The sequence below is a fragment of the Frankliniella occidentalis genome, unplaced genomic scaffold (assembly GCF_000697945.3).
Source record: "Frankliniella occidentalis isolate FOCC.00 unplaced genomic scaffold, Focc_3.1 Scaffold28, whole genome shotgun sequence".
Lineage (NCBI taxonomy): Eukaryota > Metazoa > Arthropoda > Insecta > Thysanoptera > Thripidae > Frankliniella > Frankliniella occidentalis.
The window spans coordinates 2,149,723-2,156,154 of NW_026267158.1; positions in this window are offsets into that span (position 1 = coordinate 2,149,723).

Genomic DNA, 6,432 nt, shown 5'->3' on the forward strand with positions numbered 1-6,432 from the left:
GGGCGGGGCGGGCCCCTGGTAACTGCGCCGTGTGCGACACATCCGCCTCTGGCTCCACATGCGCAACCCTCAGCGACCAGCCGCCATGAGCCGCCGCCGCCGCAGCAGCAGCAGCAGCCTGTGCACAGCCAAGGCGAAGGCGCCCTCCCCCGTGGAGTGGAGAGGCCCGCCCCGGACGCGACGCCCAGCGACGCCCCTCCTCGGCCCGCCGCGCGCCCCACGGGGCCGAAGGTCGCCAGAACGGCCTGGTCGGGGCCCCGCGGGGCCTGGCCCCCGCCGCCGGGTTGCCCCGGGCCGCTTATCTGCGACTGCGCCGACACGGTTGCATCAGAGCAGCGCCACTGGCGGCCGCCGCGCTTTAGAAGCGGAGCTCCTGAACCGAGTCGCCGATATCGTGGCGGCAATCGTTGAATTTATTCATGTGCCAAACGGCCAGGCCAGCTCGTCATCGCCGCCGACGCGCAGATCCGACGACGGCGCTGTGATTCTAGAGCGAGAGAGGCCCGCGCCGCTCGCGGGGGCAGCTGGCGCGGCTCCTCCACCTCCACCCACCCCTGAGCGCGCAGGGGACGCACCCCCGCCTGCGGGCGGGCCCCCGCGACCTCGGGCGCCCAGCGCTGCGGCTGCAGCAGCCGCCGGACTGCCCCGGGCCGGACGCGCCTGCTGCTCCTCGGCTGGCCGTCGCCCGGCCATGGTTGGTTGAACCATGAGCGGGTAGGCCATCCATGATGTCGCGGCGTGGCGCGGCGTGGTGGAACCACGCTTGGCAGTGTCGTGCTGCAGCGGCGTTGCCGCTCCGGTCGCTCCGACGACCCCGTGCCAGCCCAGCGGCTGCGCTGCGGCTGCTTGGCGCGGCTTGGCGCGGCTTGGCGCGCCTCTCTGCAGAGGTCGCGCGGGCCCAGCCGGTCGACACCCGACCGCACCGATCTGGGTTTGAGTTTTGGCACGTCGTTGTAGTAAAAGCCTCCTCGAGTATCTAGGTCGCGTACGTGTGGCAGAGTAGAGACCCACAGGAAGGGGTTTTAAAACATTTGCACAGCAAACATACATTCGTGGATTTGGAGTGTTGAACACAGCAGCACTCTCGAGGAAGGGTTGCAAGGTAACTTAACTTGCTTCACGTCACAACATAATACAAAGGAACACAAGCAACACAAGCACACTCCGACCAAGAGAATCAAGTATTCAAAGAAGTACTGAAACCATGAGCACATTTTGGGGGGCTTTAGAAAGGTTTCTTAAAATGAGTTTTAAATTGCCCAAATGCATTCAACCATTTTGACATTCTTCTCAACAAAGTTGGCTTTTATCATCCCTGCAGATGTCTTGGCGCTGCATCTCAAACCGATATGGAAATATGGACATTCATAGCTTCATAAATTTCGGCTGATGCCTTACAGAACACAGAAACACCGAGCGCGGTACGGACATTACAAGAAACAAAAGTACTGTCGAGACGCACGCGGGTACTAAAACGGTGTGAATGTCCAACTTTAGTACAAGGGCCGCTAGCCGCTGCTGCTCCTCAACCAATATGGTCCAAAGACCTTTGGATAACCCCAACGTGCCCCCAGGGTCGACCCCTTCACGTGCCCTCAGGCCGAGAAGGGCCGCTGCTCCCCAAAGCCAGAGCAGCCCCTTGCAGTGCCCCCCACAGCATGGCCCACCACCACCGCCCACCACCAACCATCACAGCGCGATGACGTAATCAGCCGAGCGGCATGTCAGAGACCCAGGGGGAACGGCGAGACAATGGCGCGATGTGGGCAAGTTGTGCAACTGTATAGGACAGGGAACTCGAAAGGAGAACTCTGGCGTCGTATACAGGGTTGCACACCACATACCTCGGACAATTTTTCAGTTGTACTGTACCGCGTGCAGCCATGCGGGCGGGCCGGGGCATGGAGCTTGCTTGCCTACCACCTCTCACGACACGGCGCATTGTGGCCCCTTGCGAGCAGGCAATCCGTCCACACGGCTGCATGCGGTACAGTATAACTACGAAATTGTCCGGGGTATGTGTGGGCTACCCTGTCTAGTTGGAAACGCACAAATCGAAAGAAATGGGGTAAGATTGCAGTTGCGACACCAAAGAGTAGCACAACGGTACATGGAACAGAATACGGACCTATCAACTCTCATGCACAATGAGAATTCCTTGCGAATGATTTATTCGTATTGCGAAGAACTTGGATGCTTTGTAATCCTCTCTTCGCATTACACAGGTAAGCATTCATAATTGTGGCCTTCTAAGGGGCCGAAAGTTGGCCTTTCTTAAAAGGATAGTAATAAAGTTTGGTAAAAATAATTGCCAAAAGAAGGCTAAAGTTTGAAACCAAAAAGGAGTGAAAAATGTTGGCAAGCTTGGAGCGTTTGGACCACGTCGTTTAAAGTGAAGTGCCAGGACGAAGATACAAGCTTTTGACATGAAGCCAGTGGAGATCTCCCTTTACTTGGGGTTCAAGCTAGTGCAGACTCAGAGAGGTGGCGGCGCCCGTTCGCCATTTGATGAGTAAATTTAGAATCGAGCCAATAGAACCCTTGTGCCCCTCTCTCCACCGCAAATACCCGGGCGCCTTCAAGGACTTTTCAAGTGGTGCCCAACAACCAGTGAATTTCTCCGCAGGGGTGCGCTAAACCGGGAGGGAGAGGGGGGATTCAATTATTTTGATACAAAACAGACGAAATTTTCGCCCTAAGGGTCACAAAATGGTGCATTTACTTTGGAAAGCAATATTTTGTCCGAAAATTTTAAGTTTGAAAATGCACTGATAAACTAAGTGTGCAACTGTAAGTTAGATACTTACAAGTGTGCAACTGCAAGTTAAATACTTGCAAGTGTGCAACTCGGTAGGTGTGCACTTGCAAGTGTGTAACTCCTCGGTTGAACACTTCCTACTGTACACAGTAAGCGTCCAATCTAAGGAAGTGTGCAACCGAGGAGTTGCACACTTGCAAGTGCACATCTACTGAGTTTAATACTTGCAAGTAAGTGCACGACTACGGAGTTGGACACTTACAAGTATTCAACTTGCAGTTGCACACTTACAAGTGTTGAGCAGTTGCCTAGTTGAACACTTAGTTTATCAGTGTGGGGGACTTTAATGGGAATCTCTTCAGTTACTTCAGTTTCGACCTCCTTCCCCAGGTAGCAGAGCTGCATAAAATGTGTGCATTTTGTGTCCACTCTAAAAAGCGCCTAAAGCGTGTGTAGGCGCCTAATATGCGCGTCCATGCGCCTAAAATGCGCGTTTTAGATGGGACATATAATGCGGTTCTAATGCAGTTTGCTCCAATTTGCTACCTGGGTCGGGAGGGTCAAATATTGTCCAATCCTTTCCAGCAATTTTTAAAATTTGTTTATCACAAAACGACACCCGATGATCAACATGCCCTCCCCTCCCCCTCCCCCATATTTTAACCAAAGTTCTTTTTGGACTACCCTATATAATCATTGAGCAAAATAAGTGGATGGTTTTTCCACGCAAAAGTCACTAAGCGATCTATCTATTCTGTTTAGAGTGGCACATATGCCTGTCAGTTTGATTGTTGAGAACGCACCCGTTCGTGTGCTCGGGTGGGCCGGAGCCAGGCCGGGCGGACTTGCGGGCTCCCCACTGGGCGCGCCTCGAGGATAGGCAACCAGTCACTCCGAGGTCCGCGGCGGGCCTGCCTGCAGCGCCTGTGGCCTCGCTGCGCCGCCCTTACCTCCTCGCCGCCTCGCCCAGCTGCACCACGCCACGGCCTGCGACGCAAAACCGACCATCTGTGCTGCTCGAATATTACCATGCACCAAATGGTGGCGAGTGGTATAGTGCGATGCCGCCGTATGAGCACTCGACAAACGAAGGGGAGACGATATCTCGACTCGGAGCCGTGGAAATCCCAAATGTGTACATGTATGCGTTACCCCCTGAATCCATGTATGCAGCAGGTACGCACTAAAATCTTATGCACTTTTTAGACTGCCCCCTGAAGACTGTCGCTAGTAGAAGGCAAAGTGCCCCTCCCCCTCTCCACTCCCCCTCCTCCCTATCTACAGCGCTGAGCGGGCGCCTAGCGTTTTTAGCAGATGATACCTTACAACCTTACACTAAACATGACTAGACATAAGTATACATTAGTAATGTAAGGAGTCATTGCTTTATTTGTTTATAGCTTACTGAAATCTGTAAACACCGTCACCTTACAGGATTTTCGAGGGTGCGGCTAGATTGTCTGACCTACAGTCGGTAGAGCATCCGCCCGGAGCGTGGGAGGTCCCTTAGGGCCGACCTGAAGTTCAAGTAGAATCGGAACACGGCTCACCCCTGTTGCCTTGGTAGCTTTGGTGGTAGGGTCGCTGATACTGACGATTGGGTTCGGCACTCGGGGTTGTGGGTTCGATACGAGGGGTGGGCGACTTGAATTTTTCGTGTACACAGGAGTACGGAGTACACGGAGTACAGTCGGAGAACACTGAGTATTGCCGGTCGGAGCGCGCAGAGTACACCTGGAGTACACCCGGAGTACACCCGGAACAGTCGGAGTACGCGGAGAACTTGCGACAAAAACAGCCGGAGTACACGGAGTACAGTCGGAGTACAATCGAAGAACACCTGGAGTACATTTTGGCCTGTACACAGGAGCCGCCCAGTCGTCTACCCCTCGGTTCGATACCCGCGTACCCGCGCGTACCCCTAGGAACGGAAAAAGATAACAGTCCCCTCGGAGGTAAGGCCTCGGAATCTGGGTTTGAGTCTTGCTCACCTTGCGACCTGTAAGTCCAACAACCCCGGGAGTATGTTCTGAACACTGTGGTTGGAAGCGGCTGTTCCCGCGATCACAGAAGTCACCGCCGACTGCGGGGTGAAGAGCGTACTCCCCCATTTTCATATTTTTGACCGCGTTAGGGGAGTTGGGCTTAAGCATTTACGGCACCGAGCGGACTTTTGGCTGTTCTGTGGCGTGGGGCTGTGGGGCCGCACTCCGTCATAGTCGCGGTCTTTCCGTCACTGCACTTAAAGTACCCCTTCATGCGTCTTTGAAGCACATTCTTCCAAAATTTCAGCATACCGACAAGATCGTAGAAAATTACGTCGAGCAAAACCTAGGTCGGACAGCACTCTTGAGGGTTTTGGAAAAGTCACCAGGTCGGAGAAAAACAGGTCGGACAATCTAGCTGCACCGCTAACGATGTACGGGGGAGTCCTGTGGAAAGCGTGTAAGAATTTAGGAACCATGACTGAACGTCTCTTCAGTGTTCGAGCCACGGAAAACCAATAACTGGGAACAGGAAAAAATTCAAAGCCTCCCACAATATTTAGAAATTGATAGAGTTTTCAGTCATCCTACCCCTACTATCACTGCCAGCAATGCTCTTTTCTTTTCTTGCAGCTGCGAGCGAGGAGCGCCGCCAGCGGCCGGCGCTGCGCTGCTGGTCGCCCCTCGGAGGCAGGCTGCCGGCGCAGCACGCCTGTCGAGCGGGACTGCCTTGGAGCACGATGAGGGGCGCGCGCTGCAGCGGGACGGGACGGCCCGGGAGGCCTCCGCAACAGAGGAGTGAAGGAATGTAAACCAGAGCACGATCGCGAATGTGCGTGCATGAGCGACCACGCGTAGAGGACACGTAGGCTTCGCGTGTTCGAAAGACCGTTCAAAAGCACTAAGAGGAATACCTCAACGTAGATATTTTCAGAAATATGGAGGAGGTAGTTCAAAGGAATGTTAAACTCATAAAACCAAGAGTGTAACTCTGTATGTCTTTAGAGATTAAAAAAGATAAACAAAAACATCAAGCCATCACACTCCAAAAGCGAATAAGACCGAGTAGACCTCTCTCAAAATTCAGTCTACGACGGAAGTAGTAAATAAAATCTCGTTTGTCATCCGTTACGTTAATTAATGTGAACATATTCCCATGTACGCATGTGTAAATGTGTACATACCTATGTTCCGGGTACAGGGTGGAGTCGGGGGAGGACAAATTTAACTTAAAAATGTTTGAAATTTCATTACGCAATAGACATTAATTTTAATAAATTTGTCATGAAATTTAATGACACTCTTAATTTAAGAACAGTGTTATTAAATTTAATGGCAATTTCATTACACGCTATTGAGATTTCATTACACGCCCCTTTTCAGTGCATGTTATGACATTTTCATAACAATGTTATTAAATTTTCATTACATGTTTATTAAACAGTTTGGAAACTCCCTCCGACCACTGGTGGCATAAGACCACGTTACAGCTCGACCACTCTCAGGTAATCCTCGTGGCCGAGTGGTCAAAGGCGAGGGTATTCCAGCCCAAGGGTTCCGGGTTCAACTCCCGGTAAGGTACGGTAAACTTCTATGGTAACGGCCTGTAAAATCCGTTAGTTGGTTGAGGAGTTGATGCCATAAGGGTTAGAGCGAAACAAATTTCTTTTAGAAAGTTGTCAATTTTTT